This window comes from Vigna angularis, chromosome 2 (genome assembly GCF_016808095.1).
Source record: "Vigna angularis cultivar LongXiaoDou No.4 chromosome 2, ASM1680809v1, whole genome shotgun sequence".
Lineage (NCBI taxonomy): Eukaryota > Viridiplantae > Streptophyta > Magnoliopsida > Fabales > Fabaceae > Vigna > Vigna angularis.
The window spans coordinates 19,180,827-19,197,141 of record NC_068971.1 but is presented as its reverse complement, the minus strand read 5'-3'; positions in this window follow the sequence as shown (position 1 = coordinate 19,197,141).

Below are 16,315 nucleotides of genomic sequence, written 5' to 3'. Positions count from 1 at the left end.
GCTTAAAGGCAACCAACTATCATACTCCTATGCTAGGTTTGTAATATACTGATGAGAGAGATTCCCCAAATCTAGATTTCCCCGTATGTGTCCATATCGACAAAACCAATAATCATGACATCGAATGAGTTAAACAATGCATGCTTTGAGCAAAGAGGAAAAACCCTAACTATTAACGAAAGAAAACATGTATCATAAAAATGATCTTGAAGAACAAATTCCATACAAGAGACTTTATAAGGATTTACATTGATTCCCCAACAACAAAATAAGTTTAGTTCACCATATTCATGGTGAAACTAGATGAAATACAATGGAAAAGTGAATGATAGAACTCTAGAAAGTTGAGAAATGAGCCTTAGCATGCAATATCCTCCTCCAAGGGGTGAAAGAGTGCTTGCTTTGTTCCAGCCAAAGATACAAACCCTAGAACGTCCTAAAGCTTATATACTATTCTAAAAAATACATAAAAGTAGGCCCAAGCCCAGAAAAGTGCCGCTCAGCAGTAAATACCGCTCAGCGGTAGTAGCGCGTGTCAATTCTTCCCCTCAGCGCCATGTTTCCCCTCAGCGGTGCCAACGGTGCTTTGCGAGTGCCGCTCAACGGTAATTGGCGCTGAGCGGTACTTGTTGATTCTCTTCTTTTGCACTTTTTGTGTCCTTTTCTGATTCCATATCTATTCCTTTTCACTTCTTTCATCAATTTCATCTCAAAACCTGCAAAACCAAGGAAATCAAGCATAAAACCTACTCAACTCTGTTATTTCTAACAATTCAACAAAATCATGAGTTCAAGCTAATTTCTAAGTCATAAAGCTTGTGATTGAAGTCAATTTTAAGTATAAAAATAACAGTTTTTCAACTGTTATCAGAGGCTGCTAGAGCAAATTCAAAGGCAACCCAAAGGCAACTCATGGAAATAATATCAACCAATAGGAATACAGCTGGACCTTCCTCTTCCACTGCTAGTCATCAAACCTAGTGGAGTTTAGAGAGTTTTCTCCAACATCACCCGGCCAAGTTTAATGGAAAGTATCTTCTGAATGAAGTCGATCAGTGGTTACGGGACATGGAAAGATTTTACAACACCAAGAGATGCCCGGAGGACAACAGGCTGGCATATACAGAGTATCTTTTTACAGGGGAGGCCAATCATTAGTGGAATAACATGAGGTTGATATTAGAAGGAAGCCATATTCCCATCTCTTGGGAAGTTTTCAAGAACAAGTTTTATGAAGAGTACTTCCGAGATAGCGTCCGGTTCGCTAAAGAGGTTGAATTTCTTTAGTAGGTGAAGGAGGAATGTCAGTATCAGAATATACTGATAAGTTTAAGCATCTAGTGAGATTTAATACCATGGTCACAAATGAAGAGTGGTAGTGTCAGAAGTTTGAGAATGGGTTGAGGAGTGATCTGAAATATCTGATCTCCAGTTTGTGTATTAAGTCGTTTCCTGCAATGGTGGAACGAGCCAAGGTATTGGAGAAGAACAAGTTGGAGGTGGAACAACAAAGGAAGCTGCAACAGTAGAACGTTCGAGGTCCAATTTCTTCCAAGAATAGTTCAGGTCTGAGGAAAACCCCTTATACTCAGCCTTTGCCTTCTACAAATGTTGGTTTTTCTTCTCAGTCCTCGGGTTTGGTTGGTCAGTCTGGACAACAAGGATCAGTGGCCTATTTTAATTGTGGAGGACCCCATTACAAGTCAACATGTCCTTAGTTGGTAGGAGGAAAGTTTTGTACTCGGTGCAGGAAGAATGGCCATTTGGAGAGTGAATGTAATATTGGAAGAAGGGTAGTTCTAAGGCCTCCAAATGCTGGAAGAAGTCAACCAAGAGGTGGTGGTCGAGCACAAGTAGTGGGACGCGTCTATGCATTGACGGGAGCTGAAGTAGTTAGTTCAGGTAACCTCATTATCAATACTTGCTTGTTGTTTGGTGTTTCTTGTTGTGTGTTGTTTGATTCGGAGGCAACACATTCCTTCATCTCGAAGGCATGTGTTGAGAAATTGGGATTGACTGAGAGTGAAATGCAGTTTGATTTGGTGGTGTCAACTGATGAACAAATTTATGAACACCAAAATGTGATGTCACAAACTTGTTTTACAATCGGCAAGTATGACCAAATCGTTTCAAGTAATAACTCGGTAAGACCAAGTATCGTTCTCCCAAAGGACTCACGGCCTAGTTTAGTTATGTGATTCGTTGATTAGCTAAGACTTAAGAACGAAATAATTGGATTTTATATGCAAAAGACTAAAATAAACATGTATGCATGAGGGTGATCAATGGCTAAAGCAAAATACAAACACTTTCAATGGAATAAATGAATGAGTATGTTGTTGGGGGTCAATTTTATCTTATCCACTCTCATATATTTTAGGAATTCAACATTCAATTCATCATTGTTAATGCCACTCTCTAAATTACCTTTCAAAGAAGGCTTCTCCCTAATTACGAGTTCATACGATTCCTAGCATCCCTAACTAATGATGAAAGAAAGCATAAGTCTTAGATTAAGATGCAAGCACAAATTCCATATATGAGAGCTTCAAAAGATTACATTGATTCCCCAACAAACATACAAGGTTTAGGTCACCATATTCATGGTGAACCTAGATGAACAATAATGAAAGAATGAAAGATAAAACCCTAGAAAGGTGAAGAGGTAGCCTGAGCATCGAAGATCCTCCTTCAAAGGGGTGGAAGAGAGAGTGTTTGCTTCGTTCCAGCCAAAGATACTAACCCTAGGAAACCCTAAAGCTTATATATTATTCGTAAATTACATAAAATTAGGCCCAAGCCAAAAAATAGTGTCGCTCAGCGGTAAACTACCGCTCAGCGGTAAGTGCGTCAGCTCGGTTCTTCCCCTCAGCGGCCAATTTGCCCCTCAGCGGTCCTCCCGTGAGCTCCTGAGTGCCGCTCAGCGGTAAACTGCCGCTGAGCGGTACTTGCGGCTTCTCCTTTTTGCACTTTTTGGTGTCTTTTCTGATTTCATCTCTCTCCTTCTTCACTTCTTTCACTAAATTCACCCTAAAACCTGCACAAAAACACTGAAATCAAGCATAAACCTGTCCAGCTCTCTTATTTATGAAAATATGAGTAAAAGCATGATTTCAACCTAGTTTCTAAGTATAAATGTTGCTTTTAGTATCAATTTTAAGCATGAAAATAACAGTTTTTCAACTGTTATCACAACCCCAAACTTAGAACTTTGCTTGTCCTCAAGCAAACAAGATGTAACTCAATCTTCTACCAATTCATATGATGATTCACTCATTCAAAAATCCTCTTTTTCAAGATAAGTAAAAACTTCAATCAAATTTATGACCAAGAGTTCAATCAAGATGTGCGCATGCTTTAGTGTTCACAAAGTCAGTTAATATCCAACAAATGCTATTTTTCATGAATGATCAATCAATTAAGCATGGATGTTCATGTGCTCATGGAATACTTCCTCACTAGGTAAAGTGTTTCACTCACACACAAGTGTATCAGAGGTAATCACTCATTCACTCCACTATCACAATGTCACATGAATCAACTTTGCCTTTCATTTAACCACAATCAAAAACATTCACAAGCATGCATCATCACAAGGACTTTTCAATGGCTTATAACGTGGCTGGCCTAACAAGAAAATTGGTTTTTCTGGATCACAAAATCCTTGAGTTAAGAGAATCATAACAACACAATTATTCTTATTTTTCCCAACTTGCCTTTGCATTGAGCTTTGCTTCTTCTTTTCTTTTTCTTTTCTTTCTCTTTTTCTTTGCATATTCTTAGGTCAATGCTTTTACTTTTTCATGTTTTCCCAACAACCCCAAACTTGAACATTTAACAATACCACACAAGATCTTCTACTTAACTCAAGGTAAAGTTTTTCAAGGGTTTTCAATTGATGTTCAAGGCTAAGGGTTCAAAGGATAGAACACAAAGTGTTCTCTTTTAGTAGGCTAACTTTATGAATTTGGCCAATAAAAAGGGTTCCAACAAATGGCCTTGATCATATGATGCAAAACAAGCAATTGATTCAATCATAGAAAACCTGGGCAAAATCATTCATGCTTTCAAAGTAATAGCATTCAATCAATAAAAACTCTGGAGCTCAAAACCTCACATATAAGCTCATTCACATTTGACATACACATCCTGCTTAATATCACAATCACAATCATAATACTTTGCATTTGTTCACAGAGCTTGTGAACCACCTGTTTAAGCATGTAATGTACACATCAATCAGTCAATAATCATCATCAAGCATTACTTATCACACAATCACAGTCAAAAGCAAACCATCATAACAAACCAGGTTTCCAATAGAGTACATCAAACCCTATTCTAAAAACAAAAACAAATAAGTTCAGAAAACTTAAACCAATAAAAGCATAAGTTCATGATAGCATTCCTCAGTAAATGCTATCTCAGCTCCTCATCAATCTGAGTTGTCCTCTGTATCTTCCTCTTCTTCCTCATCTTCAGCATCTTCAAATGCATCATCATCATCAGCTTCATCTTCTTCCATCTCCCTAACTGAAGCTTCAGCTTCTTCTCTTTGCACTGGCTCCTCTGGCCAAGCTACCACATTATGGAATTCATCCATAGTCCACCTGTGGGCTGGAGGTGTATCATACATCCCCACAATCATCTCAACAGTAGCCACCTGCCCTCTGTGAATGGACTGCAACTGAGCACCTATAAGAGACATGTACATGTCCCTCATCTGGAATGGTTCTGCTTCATATGTCTCAGCAGATGTCTCGCTCTGTGCTGGCCCTCCCTCTCTACGAGCACGGCGTGGTGGAACTGGCTGGGCTGCTTCCTCACCTCCACAGTACTGTATGTAATAGGCCTCATCAATAGCTTTTCTTGGCCTCTCAAATGGTGGAGCAGAAGTGTCTACCCCAGCTATCTTGCAAAGGTGAGTGATCAAGGAGGGATGTCCCAGTGGTGCTTTGTTGTTTGAAGTATTTGCGCACACACTAATCTCATCAGCTATCACCTGCCCAATGTTAACATTTAAATTTCTGATAGCATAGTAGATGAATAGTGCCCTGCTGAGAGTAATATCTGACACATGTGAACATGGCTGAATGTTGGCATGAGAGAATCCCATCAAGTACTTTGCAAGAGGATTCAGATCAGTCCTCCTAATGTTAACCACTGAGCCAGATCTATTCCTTTGGAATTGTCCTCCAGGTATACACAGTACTCTCTCTACATCCTCAAAATCAGCACCTTCCTCCATGCAAAGAGCAAACTGGCACTGCTCACCAGCCCACACAGTGTCCAGGAAGTTATTGATAGAATCAGGATCATACCTGATAGCATGGCCTCTAACATAGCCCAGATAATTTTCAGTTGGATAGTCACCAAACTTTTTTGCATTGGTGTAGAACTCTTTTACCACAGCTATGTTGGTAGGTGCAGGATATGTGGCTAGCTTTCCCCAATCATTCCCTAACACTTGCTCTCCAAATTGAGGAGCAAAGTTAGGTATCATTCCAACTTTTCTTTCCATCAGAAGTCTCCTGTCCTGAACCACCCTAAAGTGCTTCTCATGTTTCCTAGAGAGGAACCTGCTAGAGTGGGGTTGCTCTGGTTCCTTTTCCTTTCTCTTGGTTGCCATGTTTTTCAATCTCTTTCCTGAAGCGGATGTCATTCCTGCATTCAAACACAAATACACAACCACAGACCATGATGTTAATTATTAGTAAAACACAGAACACAACTCCTTTCGAAGCTAAACCACCGCTGAGGGCCATAATTTCCCCTCAGCGCCACCAGTGCCACATTCCAGATCAGAAAAACCAAGTCTGGCAGAGTGCCGCTCAGCGGCAGTTTACCCCTGAGCGGTAATTCTGCAGAATTTTGAAAAATCCTTTTTCAAGCTGTCCTAACTCCACCCAAATGCAATTTTCAGTTTTCCAGTTCAAGATCATGCAGTTTAATTAGTTCAAACATCAATTATATCATCAATTCATGCATAGAAATCAAAACCCCTAAATATTCATGCTTTGACAATCATATTCAATTCAAGAACCCTAGAATGAACAAAATGCTTTTTACTTACTTGGGTGGAGATACTGGATGCAATGAGAATGCTTCCAAACTAGAATGCTCTCTTCCAACCCCAAACTTTGATGGTGCACTAGTGAAAAAGTGAGTGGAAGAGAAATTTTCTTAAGAGGGAAGAGTGAAAAGAGGTGGAAAACCTTGGAGAAGGTATGTGGGAGTGCTTGTGCAGAGAAGAGCTTGGAAAGAAAACCTAAAACACAGCTTAGGGTATAAAAATACCCTAATGGGCTCGGGTCCCGCTGAGGGGAAACTAAAGCCCATCTGCGAGAATACCGCTCAACGGTAAGGTGCCGCTCAGCGGCACTTTTGTGAAGTGCTCTTCTCCTTCTTTTCTTAACCTACGTGCCTCCTAGACATGCCCCTTACTGGTTCCCTGTAATTCAATGTTCAGAAAACTTATGCACAACCCTATTATGCAGCTAAAATGAAACAAACAGAAATATTCAATCAACTGGGTTGCCTCCCAGGTAGCGCTTGTTTAACGTCACGAGCCTGACCCAAAATCCACCAATACCCTTCAGTAGGTGCAAAATTTTCTCACCAACACCCATCAGTAGGTGTTACAATCCTACCAACACCCATTAGTAGGTGTTATAAACTTTAGTATCCTTCAGTAGATACTTAGCCACCTAGCATCCTTCAGTAGATGCTATTTCCAACAAAATAGTTACAAAAATAATGTCCACAAACCAAAATAAAATCAAAAGTTCTTAAATCACTGGGTTGCCTCCCAGCAAGCGCTCTTTTAACGTCATTAGCTTGACCCAATAAAGTTCAAGTTCCTTCTTCATAGTTGATGTTGTTATTCCACCAACTCCTCAGCTGTTTCCTGTGAACTGTTTTGATTCTTCTAAGATGTGAAGATTCTATCTCTATCATCTCCTTCTCTTTAAAGCCCTTCACAACCCACAACTTGTTTTTGATTCTCACAGGTTCACCAAGTTGGGGTCTTCTTTTCTCCCAGTCACCAGGAATTTCTCCTCCTCTTCCAATCTTTTCTCCTTTATGCACCTGAAACAACAAACAATGGTTACCTGTAACCTTGGGCTCTTCATCTTGATAGTTAGTCATGTGTGCATCTTGAAATGCAGCTTTATAACTAGCTTCTTCCTCCTGTGTTTGCCTCTCATCTTTAAAGACGTCTACAACCACTCTCTCCTCTCGGTCCTGGAGCACCACTATACCTTCATTTACATCAATAATAGCTTTGGCCGTTTTCATAAACAGTCTTCCAAGTATGATAGGTATCTTCTCTGTCTCCATATTCATTACCACAAAGTCTGCCAAGAACTGGAGTTTACCCACACAAACTATGATGTCCTCTGCAATCCCACATGGTTCCTTTGAAGATCCATCGGCCATTACTAGATTAACCTTTACAGGTTTCACTTTAACATTGCCGATTTGCTCCAGTAAAGAATAAGGTATCAAGTTAACACTTGAACCTAAATCAAGGAGAGATTTCTTCACCTTTTTCTTCCCTATGATACAAGGGATAGAAAAACTTCCTGGATCTGTCGCTTTAGGAGGGAATAGCTCCTTTTTAACAGTTTTACACTTTTTTGTATCATCATCTCTACGCCTTTTCTTTGTAGAAACGTCTTCCTCAGGCTTGGTGTAAACTGCAATTTGTCGTAGAATCTGCTCCCAAGGTGCATCATTATCCACCATATTGAATAATTCAGTGAAATCCAGTTGATTCTCATGATTAATTGGAAAAGGAAAACTATTCTTGCTTTCTATTTTCTCTTCTGTTTCTCCTTTGTCTAACTCAACTATCTCCTCATTTTTGCTCTCCACCACTCTACATTCTTCTCTAGGGTTAACCTCAGTATTAGCCCCAAAATTTCTATTAGGCTTTTCTTCCACTTGCTTTGTAATCTGACCTATCTGAATCTCCAAATTTTTGATAGCAGCTTCAGTGCTCTTTTGGGTAGACTCAGTTTTCTGTATAAATTGAGTCACAGTTTCTTCCATCTTTGTAAACCTTTCATTAAATGAAGCAAACTGTTGCCATAGAGTTGGTTGTTGTTGTTTGAATTGACCATTTTGTCCAGCCTGCCCATTCTGCCCTTGACCAATGCTCGGGTGTGGTTTCCACCCTTGATTGAAGTTTCCTTGACGGTACGGAAACTGGTTGGCCATAAAGTTCACATCTTCCAAAGCTTCTGCTGGAAAGGCACACTGACCATTTATGTGGTCACCACCACATAATTCGCACAACTGAGATTGTACCTATGCAGCAGTCTTCAACTCTTTAGGCAATTGAGCAAGTGTTTTTGTAAGAGCTTCCAGTTGTTGAGTTAAAATTTTATTTTGTGCTAGCAAGGCATCATGTGTCTGTAATTGTAGAACTCCCTAAGTTTGATAGCTTCGTCTGGCACCCCATTAATCTTGACTGTGTTGCAAATCTCATTGAAGGTAGTAAGGTGCTCATATGGGCTTTCATGAGATAACCCATTAAATTGGTTGCTTTTCACCAAATGGATCAATGCTGGTTTGACCTCCATGTTAGCTGCATTGACTCTAGGTCTAGCTATACTGTTAAAGTGCTGAGGTCCAGCTGTATTGGTGTAATCAGCAAGAGTTCTTCTATTATTATTATTCTCCATATTTTCTGTGCTAGGGTCAGAACCTTGTGGTGATGGTTGCAACAGAGTTTCCGGAGAAGGAAAGAGTTCTCTAGATGTTCAGATTCTTCTCCTCTGTCTACTCTCGTCTAGACCTTCAAGAAGAGGTTCTGTTATTTTCTTGCTCCTTGTTCTAATTGCTTCCTGCATGCACAAGAAAACAAAACCCTAAAAAAATTGGTTAGCACAAAAAGATATAGGAGAAGATATAATATTCTGAGAATAAAATAAAAATAAAAACAGAAAAATAAAATAAAATAAAATGAAATAAAAATAAAAACAGAAAAATAAAATGAAATAAAAATAAAAACAGAAAAATAAAAACAGAAATTCAAAATTAAAGTCAAAGATAATCAATAATCACACAAATTAACCAGTTAAACCACGAGTCCCCGGCAACGGCGCCAAAAACTTGATGAACAAATTTATGAACACCAAAATGTGATGTCACAAACTTGTTTTACAATCGGCAAGTATGACCGAATCGTTTCAAGTAATAACTCGGTAAGACCAAGTATTGTTCTCCCAAAGGACTCACGACCTAGTTTAGTTATGTGATTCGTTGATTAGCTAAGACTTAAGAACGAAATAATTGGATTTTATATGCAAAAGACTAAAATAAACATGTATGCATGAGGGTGATCAATGGCTAAAGCAAAATACAAACACTTTCAATGGAATAAATGAATGAGCATGTTGTTGGGGGTCAATTTCATCTTATCCACTCTCATATATTTTAGGAATTCAACATTCAATTCATCATTGTTAATGCCACTCTCTAAATTACCTTTCAAAGAAGGCTTCTCCCTAATTACGAGTTCATACGATTCCTAGCATCCCTAATAATTAGTTTATTTAGCACAGGAGCTTAAGGCAACCAATATACCTATTGGGAGAAATTCCCCAGATCTAGACTTCTCCGTACGTTTCCGTTTTGACAAAACCAATAATCATGCATTGAATGAGTTAAAACAAAGCAAGCTTTGAGCAAAGAGGAAAAACCCTAACTAATGATGAAAGAAAACATAAGTCTTAGATTAAGATGCAAGAACAAATTCCATATATGAGAGCTTCAAAAGATTACATTGATTCCCCAACAAACATACAAGGTTTAGTTCACCATATTCGTGGTGAACCTAGATGAACAATAATGAAAGAATGAAAGATAAAACCCTAGAAAGGTGAAGAGGTAGCCTGAGCATCCAAGATCCTCCTTCAAAGGGGTGGAAAAGAGAGTGTTTGCTTCGTTCCAGCCAAAGATACTAACCCTAGGAAACTCTAAAGCTTATATATTATTCGTAAATTACATAAAATTAGGCCCAAGCCCAAAAATAGTGCCGCTCAGCGGTAAGTGCGTCAGCTCGGTTCTTCCCCTCAGCGGCCATTTTGCCCCTCAGCGGTCCTCCCGTGAGCTCCTGAGTGCCGCTCAGCGGTAAACTGCCGCTGAGCCGTACTTGCGGCTTCTCCTTTTTGCACTTTTTGGTGTCTTTTCTGATTTCATCTCTCTCCTTCTTCACTTCTTTCACTAAATTCACCCTAAAACCTGCACAAAAACATTGAAATCAAGCATAAACCTGTCCAGCTCTCTTATTTCTGAAAATATGAGTAAAAGCATGATTTCAAGCTAGTTTCTAAGTATAAAGGTTGCTTTTAGTATCAATTTTAAGCATGAAAATAACAGTTTTTCAACTGTTATCATCAACCCTAGCAGCTGGTGAGGTTAAGACCTCTATTGTGTGCATTAGATGTCCTATTGAGGTTGATGGACGTAGATTTAAGATGAATCTTATTTGCTTACCTCTCCAAGGCTTAGAGGTAATTATAGGAATGTATTGGTTGACTACCAATCACATTCTTATTGATTGCGGAGAGAAGAAGTTGATTTTTCCTAGTGAAGAAGAGAACTTGTCGTTGTCTATCGGTCAACTTAGGGTAGATCTAATGGAAGGCGTTAGTTGCTTCTTGATACTGTCTCATTTGGAAGTGATTGAAGGAGAGCAACATTCAAATCGTTTGGTACAAGGTGGGCAGAGTGAAAATCGTTCGGTTGTAATGGAATTCCTGGATGTTTTTCCTGAAGAGGTGTCAGGATTACCTCATCCGAGAGAAGTGGAATTCTCCATAGATCTGGTGTTTGGAGCAGGACCAGTATCTATAGCGCCATACCGAATGGCTCCAGTAGAGTTGGCCGAGCTCAAGAAGCAGATTGAAGAGTTAATGGAGAAGCAATTCATTCGGCCAAGTGCATCACCGTGGGGTGCTCCTGTGATACTTGTTAAGAAGAAGGATGGCAGCTCTCGGCTTTGTGTTTATTATAGACAATTGAACAAGCTGACAATCAAAATTAAGTACCCCTTTCCAAGAATTGATGATTTGTTGGATCAACTGCATGGGGCTTCTGTATTTTCTAAGATTGATTTAAGATCAGGATATCACCAGATTTTGGTTAAGGAAGTAGACGTCCAGAAAACTGCATTCAGGTCTCGATATGGTCACTATGAGTATGTAGTAATGCCGTTCGGTGTTACTAATGCTCCATCCATATTCATGGACTATATGAATCGCATTTTTAGACCTTTCTTGGACAAGTTTGTGGTCGTTTTTATTGATGAGATCCTCATTTATCCAAGTGCGAATTCTGGATGGCAGAAGTACAGTTTTTAGGGCAAGAGATATCGACTGGAGGTATCTCGGTGGATTCAGATAAAGTGCAAGCTATACTGGAATGGAAGAGTTCCCGTTCGGTCACTGAGGTCAGAAGCTTTGTAGGATTGGCGGGCTACTATAGGCGGTTTATTGAAGGTTTCTCTAAGATAGTAGCACCGTTGACCCAGTTGACCAGAAAAGATCACCCTTTCGCATGGACCGATCGGTGTGAAGAGAGATTCCAAGAGCTTAAGCAGAAATTGACGAGTGCTCCAGTTTTGGTTATTCCTAACACGACCAAACCGTTCGAAGTTTACTGTGATGCCTCTCACCAAGGTTTGGGTTATGTGCTTATGCAAGAGAGAAGGGTAGTGGCTTATGCTTCTCGGCAGTTGAAGGTTCATGAGAAGAATTATCCTACGCATGACCTTGAATTGGCACCTGTGGTTTTTGCATTAAAGATTTGGAGGCACTACTTGTATGGAGCCCAATTTCAAGTGTTCAGTGACCACAAGAGTTTGAAGTATTTATTTGAGCAAAAAGAACTGCACATGAGGCAAAGGAGATGGATGGAATTTCTGAAGGACTACGAGTTTGAGCTGCAGTACCATCCAAGAAAAGCCAATGTAGTGGCTGATGCATTGAGCAGGAAGGCTGTCCATGTATCTGCAATGATGATCCTAGAGTTAAGCCTAGTGGAGAGCTTTAGAGACTTAAGGCTGCAATTTGAGTTAGAACCGAGCAGTATAAGGTGTTGCAATCTTAGATTATCAAATGACTTGTTGGACCGAATCAAAGAGAAGTAGTCAGCTGATGTAAAGGATCTTAGGGTTGATCGGTTCAGAACAAGGAAAAGATTTCAATACAGGGACGGTCGGTCTCTTACGGTTCATAGGTAGGACTTGTGTTCCTAATGAGGGAGAGCTGAAAAGATTAATTCTTGAGGAAGGGCACCAAAGTCGTTTTAGCATGCATCCAGGCATGACTAAGATGTATCAAGATCTTAAGAAGTCTTTTTTGTTGCTAGGTATGAAGAGTGATGTGGCTCGGTTTGTGTCCTCCTGTTTAACCTGTTAAAGGGAAAAGACAGAAAATCAAAGACCTGGCGGTCTACTACAACAATTGGAGATTCCCGAATGGAAGTAGGATAGCATCGCTATGGACTTTGTTACCAACTTACCCCGCAGTTTCAAGAATCATGATACCATTTGGGTTATAGTAGACCGGTTGACAAAGAGTGCACACTTCCTTGCTGTCAACTTGAAGATGTCTATGGCAAAGCTGGCTCAACTCTACATCAAAAAAGTGGTTCGGTTGCATGGAGTGCTGTCTAGCATCATCTCAGACCGAGACACTAGGTTCACCTCTCGAAAATCATTCAGCAGACGACCGAAAAGGTGAAGCAAATTCAAGAAAGGTTGAAAGCGTCTCAGAGTAGGCAGAAGTCTTACGCTGATAAGTGAAGAAGACCTCTAGAGTTCGCTGCAGGAGATCATGTCTTTCTTAGGCTGAATCCAACTATTGGCGTTGGCAGAGCCGTTCGGCCCAAGAAATTGTCTCCCAAGTTTATTGGTCCTTACCAAATTCTAAGGCGCATAGGACCAGTTGCGTACGAGATAGCCTTGCCTCCTCAACTATCCAACCTTCATCAAGTCTTCCATGTCTCTCAACTCAGAAAGTATGTAGCAGATCCTTCTCATGTGCTGGAAGTAGAAGATGTTCAGATCAAAGAAGACCGTTCGGTTGAGTTGAAGCCTGCCAGCATAGAAGGAAGCCAAACCAAACAACTCAGGGGCAAAACTATCAATTTAGTTAAAGTGGTCTGGGATAGGAGAACAAGTGACTTTACCTGGGAGTTGGAAGATGTCATGAGGGAGTTGTACCCTCACCTATTCTTTGGTAAGTTCAATTTTCGAGGACGAAAATTTGTGTAGTTAGGGAGAATATCAGAACCCTTAAGTTCAACAGTGATAGTGGAAGCCAGGTGTTGGTGTAGGGAATTTGAAATTTCAGAAAGTGGAAGATAGGTGTGAGCAGCAGAGTGGATCGTTCGGTTTTGACAGTGGTATTTAAAGAAAAATTTCAAATCACGCTCCACTTTCTGCATGCACCATCTCTTCTCCAACATTCTGAAAATCTTATTTTCTCCTCCTTCTCTCTAGCTTCTCTCTAAATTTCTTCTTCTTCTCTCTACAAACTCTTATCCTTTCTTCTTCCGATCATCAATCCAGCAACACCTGAGTACTCCTGGTGTCATGGACTTCACTTTGCACCGATCAATTTTTGATTCTAAGCTGGTAAGTTCCTTCTCTTTCTAAGAAAACTGGTTTCGGGCACATGCAAGCCAAAGTTATGGTTGCATGTGTTCATCAGCTTCATTTTCACAAATCCTGATCATATTATGGTCTTTTAATTGATCTTTCCTTATTATTCGGTAGGTGATAGGAATTCTAGAAAGGTTGGTGTTTGGTGGACATATTCTGTTGTTGATTAAGTAGCTTTGTTGTTAGAAAGGTAAGGGAAGCTTGTAATTTAATTGTGATTCTCGTTTTATGATTGTTTACTTGCTGGAATGATGTTATGTTTGATGATTTGGTTGATGATGAAATATTGCATGTTTGTTTGGATGTATTGATGATTGATGAAAAGGCATAAATTGGGTAGGAATATAGTTGATCATGATTCTGCAATAATCTGCATAATTCAATAAACTGTAACCGAGAGTCATTCGTGACCGTTCGGTTTTCCTTTGGTGTGTTCGGTCTTAACTAGATTCTCCTTCTGAAGAGAATTTCAGTTAATGACCGTTCGGTCTTCTATTGGTAGGTTTGAACACTAATATTTAGTTTAAGTTTAGCTTTCTATTTCTACTTAGTCATCAGCCTATTCAGGGTATTCAAATAAGTTAAGTAATCAATATTATAATCGTTTTCAGTATGTGAATAGATGTTAGGTTGTTTTTCGTGGTCGGCTTTATTTCTATTAGCTAAAGTGTTTGGTCTCTACAGTGCTCAGTCTGAGACTAGCACTCGGTCTCTTCAGTGCTAGGTATCGTACTAGTTCTCGGTTTCTTCATAGTATTCAGTCTACTACTAGTATTCGGCATCAAACAATATTCGGCCTAAATAAATGGTGTTTGGTCTAGAGTCTTAGTATTCGGCCTAGGTTTCGTAGTGTTCGGTTTAAACTCTTAGGAGTCGGGTCAATGAAGTGGTTAACTTGGTAAATAGTGTTCGGTCATGTGAGTCATTAAGGAGTGTTATTCCATTCGGCCTTGTTCATGATTAGTATTTTATTTTATCATTCTGTTTGATTGAATTGATAGTTAAGTATGATGATATTGAAGAGTAGAAGGCCCTGAAGGAGCCCAAGAAGATGAAGATAAGGAGAAAGAAGGAGCGCAAATTGATGACAATGGAGGACCAAGTGAAGCATCACCTGAGACTACCACTGATAAATCTAGGTTAGTATCCTCTAACTCTTCTTCTAAAAATTCTTCTTCATCTTATTCTCCACCTCCTCCATATCCAAATCGGTTGAAGCCGAGAAACAAAAAAATGGAGGAATTAGACCAAGAGATTTTAAATATTTTCAAGAAGGTAGAGATTAATATTCCCTTGCTAGATGCTGTTAAGCAAATCCCTAAATACGAAAAGTTTTTAAAAGAAATTTGCACAAATAGAAGGCATTTTAGGGATAATGAGGTTGTGAATTTGGGAAGAAATGTGTCAAGCTTGATTAAGAAGCATATTGAAATACCGCGAAAATGCAAGGATCCAGGTATATGTTTTTTGTTCCTTGTGCTATTGGAAATTCAAAGTTTGATAATGCCATGCTAGATTTAGGGGCTTCCATAAATGTAATGCGTTTATCAGTGTTTACTTCTCTATCTTTGGGACCTCTTAAGACTACTGGTGTGGTCATTCAACTGGCCAACCGTAGCACAGTTAACCCTGCAGGTGTGCTTGAGGACGTCCTTGTCCAAGTAGACAAATTAATTTTTCCTGCAGATTTCTATATCTTGGACATGAAGGATGATGAAGGAATCAGTCCAACAACTATTATCTTGGGAAGACCTTTCATGATGACAGCACAAACCAAGATAGATGTGCATGCAGGATCATTGACAATGGAGATAGGAGACGAGAAGGTGCGGTTCAACGTGTTGGAAGCTGGGAAGAACCCGATTAAAGATCATTCTTTGTTTTGTATTGACTTATCAAGTGATGTTGTAAACAATTTTTCTTTTTCAAATATGTCGTCCCTAATTTTGGACGAAAAAGGAAACTGTAAAGCAGGTGATATTGAGGACGCGGTATTAATAAATGATACCTCTGTGGCGTCCGAGTGTGATGTTGAGGTGGTTGAGAATACCTTAGGCAGTAAGATGTTGCCATCTGTGGTACAACCACCCGTTTTGGAGAAGGATGCTAAACCAGTGAGACAACCTCAAGGAAGACTAAATCCACAACTGAAGGGGGTTGTAAAGAAGAAGGACACCAAGTTGCTACAAAAAGATCTTATATATTCAAATTATGACAGCACTTGGGTGGGCCCTATACATGTGGTTTCCAAGAAATATGGAATCACAATGGTCAAGAACGAGAAGGACAAGTTGACTCCTATTCAAGACAGAAGTGGGTCACATAATTTAGTAGTTGACCATCTTAGTAGAATTGAAAAGGGAAAAGATAACATTCCTATCCAGGATTACTTTTCCAATGAAGTCCTACTAGCATTCCTTCCACCATGAAGGAGGTAAGTTCCCTCATACTTTTTCTTTGCATTTTATATATAAGGCATACATTGAGGACAATGCATAGTTTAAGTGTGGGGGTGTGGGGAAACAATTAATTTTGTTCCCTATTTTGTTTGTCTATTTTGTTTGTTTTTAATAAATATTTGCATTGGATTTGAGAGTTTGAATCAGTAACTGGAATGATCATGAATTCAAGAGAAAA